Source organism: Nicotiana tabacum, chromosome 12 (assembly GCF_000715075.1).
Source record: "Nicotiana tabacum cultivar K326 chromosome 12, ASM71507v2, whole genome shotgun sequence".
Lineage (NCBI taxonomy): Eukaryota > Viridiplantae > Streptophyta > Magnoliopsida > Solanales > Solanaceae > Nicotiana > Nicotiana tabacum.
Genome location: NC_134091.1, coordinates 118824561 through 118839283, shown reverse-complemented (window position 1 = coordinate 118839283; position 14723 = coordinate 118824561). Strand labels below are relative to the sequence as shown.

At 32.7% G+C, this 14723-nt stretch overlaps 1 pseudogene; it reads right to left on the bottom strand.

The window, feature by feature from the left end:
• Nucleotides 1-868: 868 nt before the first annotated feature.
• Nucleotides 869-10263, bottom strand: LOC142166951 (UPF0481 protein At3g47200-like; annotated as a pseudogene).
• Between the last annotated feature and the right edge of the window lie 4460 nt (nt 10264-14723).

The window sequence follows — 14723 nt, the reverse complement described above, 5'->3', positions numbered from 1 at the left end:
TTTGGACATCAGTTTTCAAAACATATTTCCCAAATTTATTTTGGAAAAACATAAAACTTGACTTATACCCACAAGTTCTAAAAACTATCACAAATATCCAATAGTACCATTATCAATAACATTCATTATATTATCGCAAACCATAGTCCTGAACATAAATAAATTTGATACAAAATTATCATTTTTATACTGAACTATATGATACACTATCAGATGACCGAGAAGACGAAACAGTATTGCTACAAAATAATAAATGGTGGGTTCTTTTATAAAATACAAAAGTTTGGGGCAATTTTTAAAAAATATAATAATGATATTTTGGATTGAGCTGGTTTTGGGATTTGAGATTTGAGATTTTGCCAAAATGTAGGCAAAATCTATGAGCAAACATGTGTTTGCCAAATAAAACCTAAATTTATTTTGACAAAAACTATGTAAAAACAGGTCCATAGTTTTTGCATATGGGTTACTCCTATGTTAAGGACATTCAAAGGAAAAATACGTAAATTATTCTATATTCGTACGAAAAAGTTATTTACACACCATAATTTCACGAACGACTTATTACCCTCTATTCTTGTTTGAAATGGAGTTATGAACTAATACTCCATGATACAAAATCAGGTAAATGATGTGCTAGGTGAAACATGCACTCCACGTGGAAAATCCATGTAATTTTTATCTTTTTCCTCCTTCATTCTTTTTTTATTTTTAATCCTATCGTTTTTTTTGCTTGCGTTCTTCCCTTTAAAAACCATGAACTACAAAAACAGAGAAGTAGTTGGCATGGTAGTTTGGATGAGAGACGACTGGATCTATTTTTTAGAATGGAGAAGGCTGTTAATTGCATTTATGTGCAGGAGAGATGGTCTGTCTGTATTTGAAGGTGGTCTATGAATTGGTTTTTTTTTTTTTGGATGGGAAGCCTGAAGAGATGAAGTGCTCTTGTACATGGCAGTGCTGGTGAAGTGTTTGTGAAAATGTCTCTATGAGGAAAAATTGTGAAAAATTGGAGAAATGGAGAGGGATGATTCTGGGTCTTCAAAGGTAATCGATGCGAATGGAGGAAGAGCATGGTCCTTTCATTTAGAGTGAAACAAATGGATCAATCAATCAATTAAGCCTCAATTTCAAAAATTTCGAGGTATGTTCTATATCTATACCTCAATTTCAAATTTGTTGAGGTATGTTCTATATATAGCTTTTCTTGATTATCATATTCATTGCGTTCTTTTATCTACATTGATCTCAATTTGAAGTGTAAATGGTCGGTTTAGTAAGCCATTTATGGGTGCTGGTCAAGCCTTGAAAACTTGAAGCTTATATATTTGATCATTTTATGCACAACCTCTCTGTGATGTGTCAATTCCACTTCATCATTTTTTTTTCTTTTCTTGAACGTATATTGACAGTACATATGTAAACTAATTGATCAATGGAAAAGGTTAGCATGCTTTGACATGCATTGAAATGGAGCTGCATATTATCATGGAGAGGTATTTTAGTTCTTCATTAAATGCAACTGGCAGTTAATGGTAGACTCATGCACCACCAAGTTCTTTTGAGGATTTAGTATATTTTGCAACAATTAAACCTGGCTACTTTGTCCTGAAAATTTGTGCATCATTGCTCATCTTAAAAGTATCCAATAACTAAATCCTAAGGTTTGAACTAGTGGTGGTAAAATGAATAAAAGAAAATAGTTTTTCACCCATATTATCCATTAAAAAATGGGCCGGATAATGAACATTTTAAAAACGGGTCAAATATGGATAAGAACCATATTATCCACTTAGAAAATAGATAACCAATGGATAACTAATGGGTTTAACTTTTACATTTGTAAAACCTCAAATTGGGGATTCCTCAAGTTTGGGAGACTGTGAATTTTCCCAAAAGTGATCATATTCAAGAAGCCATGGATAATATGGATATCCATATTATCCGTCGGTTAACCCATTTTAACCATATTAAATAGGGTGAATGACACAGTTACCCACAAAAACAAAACTATTTACCCTTACCTGCCCATTTGTTTTTCTACCCATCAATCTAATTGCATTTCCTACCCATAGTAGTTTTTGTGGGGAATTTTCTCTTTTTCTCCAATTCTTTTTTATTTCTATGCTTCTTTTCTTTTTTTCCTTTTTTCCTTTTTTTCTTTCTTTTCTCCTTTTCTTTTTTCTCGTTTTCTTCTAATTTTTTTCTTTTTTCTCTTTTATTCATTTATATTTGTCCAAATCATATTATTGTTATTTCTACCATAACTTATTTCACACTCAAATTTCACTCCTTTATTTTTTTTCTTTTCTTAATTTCTTGTTCCTTTTCTAATTTCACGTGATTGTCATGCAAACCTTGATCTCCTTCCTTACAAATATTAGTACACGCTCTACCATTAGCAGTAGCACAACCAGTTATGGAGCAAAACATAATCTACGGCCACCAAATCTCCATATATACTAGTTAGAATATGAATGATAATAAAATATTGGAAAATGCAATAAAAATATAAGTATAAAAAAAAACTTCTAGTACCATATGATACCAATATGGTATACATGTATACCAACAGAGTATATGATTGCTCTAGAATATTGCTACAACTATCTACGACTATACTACTGTACCAAAACATTAAATGATGCAATAAAAGTATGAGAAAATTACATGCTCGCATTGCAAGCTAAATATTCACAAAGCAACTTGCTCATTCCGTATACTTACAGGGTATATAGTTGTATGAGGTCGTTCCAACAATTGCCTATAACTATAAAAACTATTACATAATACACATAATCTATGTCTATCGGCACAAAAAAATCCCAACACTGCAAATCATGTTCATATAAATAATTCCAAAATAGAATTCACTTAAAAATGCAGCTAAAACAACCAAAAAAATGTTCAAACTACCATATGATACCAATATGACATATAACTATACCAACATGGTATACAGTTTTATTGGTTAATTTCCGGTAATTATAGGACTATACTACTATTACATAACACACATGCATAAAGAGAAAAATAAAAAAATAGTGTACCGCATATTAATATAATAAAGTATTTCAAGATATTGTACTATATTACTATTATTAAAAGAAAATCAAATAGTGTACCAAATTAATGCAACTAATACAACCAAAAAAGGATTCAACTAGCGTATGATACCAATATAGTATATAGCTATACTAATAGGGTATATAGTTGTACGGGGTCGTTCCAACAACTGCATATAACTATAAAAACTGTTACATAATACACAAAATCTATGTCCATAGGTACAAGAAAATCTAACACAACAAAATATGATCATATAAATCATTTCAGAATAGAATTCACTTAAAATTGTAGCTAAAACAACCAAAAAATATTCCAACTACCATATGATACCAATATGACATATAATTATACCAATAGGGTATACAGTTCTACTAATTAATTCCAGACAACTATATATGACTATACTACTATTACATAATACACATGCATAAAGAGAAAAATCAAAAAATAGTGTACCACATATTAATATAATAATATATTTCAAGATATTGTACTATAATACTATTATATAAAACAAACACATAAAGAAAAAATTAAAATGATTACATAATACATATGCAAAAGGAAAATTAAAAAAATTCAATGTATTGTACTATTCTATTATTACTAAAGAAAAATCAAACAACGTACCAATTAAATGTAGCTAATACAACCAAAAAAGGTTCCAACTAACATATGATACCAGTATAGTATATAGATATACCAACAGGGTATACAGTTGTACGCAAAGAGTTTAATTTTTTTTTTTTATAATTCAATTATTAAACTGAAATAATATGAGTTATCACATAATCCAATTAACTCAATTTTGTGCGTCATCGATTATACTAAAATTTAGATATGTTATAATAATATACTATATACCATTTTGAAATGGAGAATAAATTAATAAAAAATATTCAATGGACACATAGATCCTATTATGAAATGAGAAAGATAGATGAAAAACGTTTATTTATATTTGAGATGACAATAAAAGAGAAAATAGGTTGGGGCAATTAATGGGGTTTCACGTGATCCGGGATTAGAAAGGAAAGGATTTTGAAAATAGGTAGCTGGGTAAATACTTTAGATTGCATAGGTACACATTGTAAGACAAATTAGAATGGGCAGTAACGGGTAATTAAAATTGCCTGAATAGGCATTTAGAGTAGATTTCCCTATTAAATATGGGTCGGGTCGAATAATTTATCCGTTTTTTTCATTACCCGTTTCGACCCGCCCATATCCGATCCGACCCGCCCGTTTGCCACCCCAAGTTTGAACAGATGCATACTCTTAGATCATTCTAGCAATCCTTCCTTATACAGGAGAGCAATGGTGTATTCCACTAGCTAGACATGAGAAATTCCTAGTTTCAGAGACTTAGCAAGTGCAGAAATTTGTCTTGTAGCTTAGGTTTTTACAAACTTTTATTAGTCAGTTGAAAGAAGACTTCTCTTAATTCATGATTTTGATGTTTGTCTTGCATTTTCTACTTTTAAGTTAATAGAATTATTGGAAGCAGAGTCTTGCAGGAACTTGACTCTTGAAGAAATTTGAATGTCAGTCATGTAGTTGTATTTACATTTACTAGCTTGCTTAACATCTACCTAAGCTCTTATAATTTAGAAAAAAATCTTGTTTGGTTCTTCATTTTTCACTCCACCTCTATTTAATGTGTATGTATGCCGGATGATAAGTTAAAAACTTGGAGGATTCCTCATAGTATATGCTGGTGTTTAATTTCAGAGATTAATTGCAACAACATACCCAGTATAATCGCACAAGTGGGGGTCTGGACTGGGTAGAGGCGGAGTCAGGATTTCAACCTTGTTCTGAATTTTGGGACCACAACTTCAAGTGTTAAAGATTGAGTTCTAGATTTAATATTTACACATATTTCATGAATTCAAAAACATCAAATAAACTGTTTGAGCAAAAGCTACTGGGTTCGGTCGAACCAGTAGGTCGGTTTGTGCCTCCACCCCTGGGTCTAGAAAGGGTAGAGCGTACGCAGACCTTACCCCTACCTGGTGAGGTAAAGAGTCTGTTTCCGATAAATTCTCGGCTTAAAAAAAGACGAAAAAGGAAGAAAAGGGAAGAAGATACTTAGATGATTTAAGAATCCCATGAACTAGAAATTGAAGTTGTCTTCAGTGACTACGTGAATGTAAGTCAGTGATGGCTTCTTCAGACTCTTGACTTTAGATGCTATCTATAATCCATTACTGGATGGGATACAATATTAAGCACATCAAAGCACAAATAGTAGTGAGGAAAACCATTCTGGAAAGATTAACAAAACCAAACAACCATAGGATAAAATTAAATCGACTATTTAAGAACACTTATGAAAGATAAAACAGTCTGTGTAACTGTGAGTAAGAGGAGGATGACGGCCGCCACAGTTGAAACTCCTGCCCACGGACTATGAAAATAATTGCGCCTCAAACTTGCCTTCATTCTGTTCCATGGTTGTTCACAATGTTGCAGTACTTTTCCGCATACTTGTTTGTAATGGAAGTCTGATGAAATACCGACCCCCTTCCCAATTTTATTAAATAAGTTAGCCACTTCTTTGTCATCTCCTATGTCGTTGGCGATGATTCCTTTTAGGCGAAGCAGAGTGACATCTTTTTCTGAGTCGATAAGATGATCCATGAAAACTGCAAATTCACTGAAATATTTAGGATCTATATCAGGTGACTGTTGCTCGTAAGCTATAAGATTTCTCAGGACGGTCTCTGTATTATCGCTGACTTTAAAACAAGGAATTGTCATCAATCCATTCTCAAATCTAATGTCAAATAAACTTGTGCTATCTCCAAGGTTGTCTTTCGCCAAGCAAGTATAAATATTTCCAACTTTTGAAAATCCAACTCCAGCTTCGCGAAGCTCTGTAGCATTTGGCATGTTTTCTTGCCATGTCAGGTTGTCCTTATATTTTGGCATTTCTTTCGACCTAATTATTTGTAAAAGATTACAGCATAAGGTTTTCCTGGAATGTTCTGCTTCCTTGCTAATATTCCCAGTTAGGTTATTAGTTTTCATCTCTGAAGGGTGACATGACATGTGTATTACTTGAAGTAAATGCTTGATTTCTGCAGCATTACCTACACTCTCATTAAAGGATGCAGGGGTCAGCTTCGGTAAATCATGTAAAAAGATCCACTTCACCATTTTTGTAAATGGTAATTCATCAGTTTCTTCTTTTGTCATGTCATGAAGTTTGGTAGGACAAAGAAAGGAAGTTGATTTTCTAGTAACAAGTCACGACTTACTTGATTATCTAGGCAACCTCCAGGTATAATCATGTCTTCTCCTGTTGGCATTATTCCACAACGCTCTCGAATATACTCAACCAAAAAACAGCCATCAAATAACAACATTTTCAAAAATTGACCAGTGTTGTCACTATCAATAAGGTCCTCTATTTCATCATAACACATTAGTGCTTTATCTTTCAGTTCCTCCAATTTTCTGATGCAACTTTCCACGTCAAGCCCCTCTTTCCGCCGGAGAAACCGTCGTAGGTATAACAGTTTGTACTTTTCCATTGAGTGAAGTTCTTGATTTTTTTTATGGTAAGGACCTATGGAGATCATCTTTGGTGTATACGCATCTGGATTTGATTCACATAACCCAACATTTACTTTGAATATGGTGGTGGATTTGATAGCCAAATTGTCCATGTCCTCATATATTTCATCTAAGATTTGATTTGCAGATTTATTTGTTGGCAAGCCTGGGCGATCTTGACCATCTCTTTCCGTAATCTCGATTAAATGATCCACTTTCTCCCCTTCTTTTACCTGTAATTAGTGGAAAAGAGTCGCATTTTTTCCACATAAATTGTCACTATATAATGATCAAACAAAACAAAACTCTGATGACTGAAGATTTTCCCTTTCTTAATTAAGAAAAAAGACAGAAAATTTTCAAAATAAAAATTAAACTAACCAAATACCGAGCAAAAAGGCAAAAGGAAGCCCGGTACACTAAGCTCTCGCTATGCGTGGGGTCTGGGGAAGGGCCGGACCACAAGGGTCTATTGTGGGAGAAATTAAAAAATAGCCAGATTTACAAGTGGTAATTGAAAAATAGCCATAGTTTCAAAAGTAATCGAAATTTAGCCACTTTTCATGTAAAGATAAATCTGAACGAAAACACTCTTCAAAATCCGGAAAATATTCTAGCATAATATACTGGAGTTCCAGTATAATATACAACATAATATGCTGGAAGTTCATTCACAGGTGCTCCAATCTTTAGTATATTATGTTGGACCGGTCCGTATTGTAGCAAAATTGTGGCTATTTTTCAATAACTTTGCAAACGCTGGCTATTTTTGAATTACCAGTTCGAAAACTGACTAGCCCGTGCTATTTTTACGTCTTTTGTACGCAGCCTTACCCTGCATTTCTGCAGGAAGCTGTTTCTACGGCTCGAACCTGTAACCAAATACTGAGCAGTGAGCAGAAAATAGTAAGTCAATATTGTCTACGCGGTTTTCCTTATTTTCCAAGAAAATATGTTCCTTACTACCAATTACCAAATATGTCCCTTAATAATGGTTAAGTGATCCATATTCTTGCATTTTCCTACCTCGTTCTCTATCGTCCAAAAGCACAAACAAACCTCAATTTTCTTTCTCATCAATTTAAGTATTGCTTTGTGCATGTGTGTGTGAGGGAGATATAGAGAGGGAGAGACCTCATCCTTTGAAGCTTATCATTAAGGGCCTGTTTGGAAAGCCATCATATAATTGGATTTTGGTGTAATTACATAGTTTTGGCATATTTGTCTGACCAAGTAATTACTTGGTCAACATGTAATTAAGTATTATTGAGGGGGTATAATTACACTCTGCAATTCTCAAGGGGAAGCTGAGAATTGCTGGTAATTACATGGTGTAATTGCCAGGTTATTTTTTAAATCTCTTTTCTTTTCTTTTTAATTTACTTTTTATTTCTATTCTTTTTTAAAAATTTTTAACTTCTTTATTTTTTTCAAATATTATTTTTTACATTATTTATTTTTTATTTCCTTATTTCTCATTTCCCAACCTTTACTTCACGTATTTTTACATAATTTCTCATATTTTATTTCTTTCTTAATTATGTTTCTTTATTTTTTTTATTACACTTAGCTATGTTATAATTCTAATTTTTCTAAAAAACTATACCTCGTAGTCTTATAAGAATAAGTCATCCACAAACTTGACTTAAACTTGACTTATAATGAGCGATTTCATTAAAGTTGAACTTTGTAGTGAATGAAGTTATATGCAAACTTAACTATGTTAAAATGATAGATTACTTTTTAATATTTAAATAATATTCTCATTTTTCAACTTTTATTTTTTGTGATTCCATATAGTTGCTCATATTTTTTATTTTTTTATTTTCTTCATTTAGCATAATTGTGCTACTATTCTAGTTTTGAAACTACTCCTAATATTAGAAATAATAAATCATTAATAAACTTAGCATATAATGAGTGATATCATTAAACTAGAATCTCACTTTTGAATGAGGTTATAGACTTGTGTTTTCCTTTTCTTTTGAATTATATTTACTTAAATTATGTTGAACCTTATTTTATGTCATGTTGTGATTTTACATAAGAGTATTATGTTAATGTTTTTTTGGATTTTGAATATATGTTATATTTTCACTTCCATTTTAATTGCTTTAGTAATATTCACTTAATAATTCAGATTGCATGGCATTCATTTTTCAGTTAGAATTGATAGATTACTTTTTCGTAAAACATTTTAGTAATGTTATGGCATTATATTTATAAATATTAATCATCTTATCAAGCATGCAGTCCATGATGTTTTTATAAAAGATGTACTTTTAGTTTTAATAATTGATTAAAGCAAAATATTATTAATTTGAAAAATATATATCAATTATTTTTACAATATTAGTTACAAATATATGATTAGTAATTAATATATTTTCAAGAAACAATATGTATTTTAAATGTCAAATTTAATATTATTTATAAAGGCATATATTTGTTAAATATTAACTTTTATTTTTGATAGTTAACTTTATATTTAAAATTTAATCTAATTGTGTAATTATAATTGTACAACCAAATAGTAAACTTGTAATTACATTGTATTTACCTCAATTCCAATTATCTAGTGACTTTCGAAGTAGACCGAAGAGAAGTTTGTCAAGTATTAGAATTCGATGATCTATTGGAAAGAGAGAGACACACACACATACCTCATCCTTTTCAGCATCAATAATTAGAGGAGTTTGATGGAGTAGTAGTGGGATTTGATCATCTATCGTCATAATCTCAATATGGTCTGCCATTCCTCTAATTAAGTAACTTTCTTCAAACTGTAATTCAACAACAAAGAGATATAGAATTTTTAATCAACTGTACTGTATCAAACTCTTTTTCTCAATTCATATTCGTTGTTACTACACGTTGATGGAAAGGAATATTTAAATGTATAATAGTAAACAATTTCAATGTAACACAACGATATAGTACATATATATATCTACAAAGCTTCCTTGTATGTAAGAGGTTCATCTTACTTATAAGGATGATATATGTTGCATATGGTTGATCATAACATTTTAAAATTTAAAATTCACTAATGCGAAAGAGCTAAATCAAGAGTTTAGACATCAAGGGAAAAAGGAAGCTGGTGTACATTATCTTTTTCCATATCTCAAAATTACATTTTCATTTCAATTTGGATCATACATGTTCTAAATTTATTTGTATCTTTATTTTAGATCATTCCCACTTTATGGAGGGTTATGACTTCAGCATAAAAACAGAGCGAGCTTGGCGTAAAACAGATAAGGTGTAAGGATACTTTTTAGTATAAAAAGATACATATAAAGTGTAAGGATACTTTTAATGCATGAGGCCTTTTGTAGAAAAAGATGTGAGTTTGACTCAAAATAAATATTATTATATCATGTTAAAAATATCTTAAGATGGTTTAGCCCAACAATTTTTTGTGGGAAGCATAGAATATTGAGAAATGCATAGAGTACTTACCTCTCTGGTTTGGCTTCTTCTTTCTTGTTTGTGATCCTGAAGATTAAGGGGGGCTGCAGATTTATAAGAGGAATGAGATCAAGCAAACATAACTTTTGCAAACATGGCTTTAAACTTTAAAGCTCCTCCCAATTGCCTATTGATGGGAATGTGTGTTGATTATAAAATAACTTTTGCATATAATAATTTAGCGGAAGTTGACTATCGATAATATCTAAAGATGGAAAGGAATTGTGATCAGAAAATGAGTTTGGCATAATAGTGGTGCAGATTTGACTATTGAACAAGTCAATGAAGTGAGGTCCATAATCGGATTGTCAAGTTGAAATAATTGACATCATTTCATACTGAGTATATTATCCTAAAGTCAATGGACAAACTACGTTTTACGTTATTGGAAAATAAAACCCGACCATAATTGGTTTGGTTTGGTTTTAATTAAAAAAAGTCAAACCGAAACCAAATCAACCCGATAGTACATTTATATAATTTTAAAAAATATTGTATACATATAAATATTTATTGTAAAGTAATTTATAAATATTTCTTAGCCTATAAATATAGTAACTCAAACAAAGTTCAAATCAATACTAATGCTAACAAAAGAAATTCAATTCAATACTAGGAATGACGATGTTGTTGGATAATTATTTTAGTTTTACGTTGGTTTATAATGAAAATGCATAACTTAGTTTATCTTTTTTTTAGTGCTTAGTTATGTAGTTAATATTAATACTTATTAGCTATACTTATTTTAGCTTGACCTATATAGTATTTTTAGATTATGTTAATTTTCATTATGGCTTATTAATTAGCAATATTTATTTTATGTAATTTTATTATTTTATCTTTGTTATTGAATATTTTAGTATAATGCTATGACTTATCTCATATTATTGTATTAGTTTCTTGAAAAATACATTATATATTTATATTTTACTAGGACTTAAGAAATATTTGGAGCACAAGTTACATATTATATGCTATGAAGACTTTACCGGGAAAAAACCCAAAAATTCGAGAAAAACCGAGATTGAAAAACCCGACTTTGTTGGTTTGGATTGGTTTATAAATTTAAAAACCCGACACCATTGATTTGGTTTGATAATTGAAAAATCTGAACTAACACGACCTATGTACACCCCTAAATATAAGTGTAATCCATGTACAATATATGTATAACTGTGTTTAATCAGTGCATCTGGTTGCCTTTCAAATATAAGTTTTCAATTGTAATGGGTGGTGACACTATCTTATTACATGAACAGGCTCTGCTTGCAGCGGATTAACTGCCTTTTCACATTACGAGTTTTCAATATAATGGTGAAACTATCACAAAACCTGGCTTTGGTTGCAATGGAAACAGTTGTCTTTAACATTACTAGTTTTTAGTAGTAGACGTACGGGTGATCAAAACTATCTTATAATTTTCAGATTACTAGTTTTATGTGATGCTTAAGTAAAGTTTAATGACTTTTTAGTTTGAATGATAGCTTGATAAGTTAAATGACCTTTTTGTTAGAAAATAGTTTATTGACTTTAACGCAATAATATAAAAATTGAGTGACCATTCATGAAAATAATCCAGACTTTGAGTAGAAACATAATGCCACGTTCTCCACTAGTTTATTTCAGTTTCATTGACGGTTAATTTACATCCTTGGATGCTTAAAACATAAGACTTCATTTGTCAGCTGGTTGATTAAAGTGGTAGTTAATCCGAAAAATTAATATAGAACGAGTGTACTATGATAGAATAATACCCCATATGGTTATGCCCCGGTGTTATACCATTATATTTATAGCAAAGTATATAAGTGCAGAGGACAAGAGTACCCTTACTTAGGAGGGTAGTATACAACAAATCCTAGGCTAATATGGTAAAAGAGATATATACACTAACAAAGGAGGTTAATCGAATTGGCAAAACAGGCATTCAACAAACCAAAGACCTATATACATTTCAGATTTAAACCGTACATATGAAGGAATGTACGCATTCAGTTCTTCACATTTCAGGCATTCAGTACTTGCTTATCCAGACTTTGAGTAGAAACATAATACCGCATTAACATTTTTGTAACGATCCGACCAATCGTTTTGAGTATTACAGCTCCGCTCCATTTACTGAATATTTTATGCTCAATTGTGATTATGTGAATTGTCGGGGAAGTCTCAGAATGAATTGGGACATTTAGTCCCAAGATTTAAAGCTTAAGTTGAAATAATTGATCGGATAATGAATTATGTGTAAACGGCCGCGGAATAGAGTTTTGATAATTTCAATAGCTCCGTATGGTGATTTCGGACTTAGGAGTGTGTCCGGATATTTATTTTGAAGTCCGTAATTAAATTTGGCTTGAAATGGCAAAAATAGGAAATTTAAAGTTGGGAAGTTTGACCGGGAGTTGACTTGATTGATATCGGGGTCGGAATCTGACATTGAAAATTTAAATAAGCCCGTTATGTCATTTATGACCTGTGTGCAAAATTTGAGGTCAATCAGATTTGATTTGATATGTTTCGGCATCGAATGTAGAAGTTGGAATTTCTTAGTTTTCATTAAGCTTTAATTGGGGTGGGGTGCGTTTCGTGTTTTTAGTGTTGTTTAATGTGATTTGAGGCCTCGACTAAGTTCGTATGATGTTTTAGGAATTGTTGGTATTTTTTGTTAAGGTCTCGGGGGCCTCGGGTAGATTCCGGATGGTTAACGAATCAAATTTGGACTTAAAAAATAGCTGCTGGAAATTTTGCCTTCTGGTGCAATTGCACCTGCGAAATTTTGCTCATAGGTGCGAGCTCGCAGAAGCGAGTGTGCCATCGCAGAAGCATCTAGGAGTGGGGGCTGGACAATTTACGCAGATGCGAAGATTTTGCCGCACTTGCGAGGTCGCAGTTGCGATTGGTTGATCGCAAAAGCGGAAAGGGAGAGGCCAGGCCTCTTCGCAGAAGCGGGCACCTTCTTCGTAGAAGCGAGTTCGCAAAAGCGGACTTTTGTCCGCAGAAGCGAGGAAAAAATCTCGCACCTGCGAGACCGCATATGCGGCTAAGCTGGTCGCAGGTGCGAAATCCCTAGATAGAATAACAATCGAAAGGGTTGTGGAATTTTGACATTTTTGGACGAAAGAACACGGCTTGGGGCGATATTTGAGCCAAATTTCATGGGAAATATTGAGGTAAGTCACTTGTGATCATTTTTACTTCCGAATATTGAATTATCATCGAATATTCTGATTAGATTACGTGTTTTGAGGTGTAATTCGAGAATTTGGGCCTACGGATTTGAAAATAAGATTTGAGGATTTGAAGGTCGAGCTGATGTCGGAATTTGATAAATTTGGTATGGTTGGACTCCTGGTTGAATGAGCGTTCATATTTTGTAACTTTTATCGGGTTCCGATACGTGGGCCCCACTGTTATTTTTGAGTTGAATTTCGGATTTTAATTGGAAAATTGTGTACTTTCATATGGAATTGATTCCTATAATTTGTGTTGATTCTATCAAATTAATTGTGACTAGATACGAGACGCTCGGAGGCCAATTCGCTAGAAAAGGCTTATTAGAATAAAGAACTGCACGGTTTGAGGTAAGTAACACTTCTAAACTTTGTTCTGAGGGTATAAATCCCTGAATTATGTGTTATATGATTGGTATGGAGGTGACACACATGCTAGGTGATGGGTGTGTGGGCGTGCACCATAGAAATTGTGACTTAATTATTTTCGTGGAGACTCATATTATCCACACATCCTCAACATGTTAGAGAAATTGAGCTGGGACTCATATTAAAGATCATGTTTAGGCTACGTGCCGATATTTTTGGGACCCACAGAGGTCGTGCTGCTGTTGAATTAATTTTTAAAATATAATTTGTACTCAGTCACATCTATTATTTACATATCATATCTCACTCACTGTTGACATTCATTGATACATAATATAATTGTGTTGGGTTGGTTTTCATATCGTTGTGAGCTCGAGAGATTGGAGATGGTGAGTGATATTTATGGGATCGGGCTGCACGTCGCAACATATTTTATTTATTTATGCATGGATCTGGCTTATTATAGCGCTTGGGCTGAAGGAGCCCCTCCGGAGTCTGCACCCCATACAGTGAGCGTAGTCGATTTTATAATGAGGGATGTATCTTTCCTGGACTGGATTAGCCTTATACAATTGTAACGACCCGACTTGTCATTTTAAGAATTTACGCCCCGTTAAGTGACTTAAGGTCTTGAGCACCCTCGCAATAGGTATTATGACCTGCATGTGTGCTCGAGTTTGATTTACGGATGATTCGGGGGGATTTGGGACACTTAGTCCCTGAGATGGAAACTTAAATCTTAGGATTTTTACCATAGTCGAAACTGTGTGAAGACCACTCCGAAATAGAGTTCTGTCGATTTCGTTAGCTCCGTTGGGTTATTTTGCACTTAGGAGCGTGTCCGGACTGTGAATCTGAGGCCTGTAGCCAATTTAAGCTTAAAATAATGAAAGTCGAATTTTTGGAAAGTTTGACCGGGGGGTTGAATTTTTGATATCGGGGTCAGAATGTGATTCCGAGAGTTGAAACAACTCCGTTATGTTATTTGGGTCTTGCCTGCAAAATTTGACGTCATTCCGGGTTAGT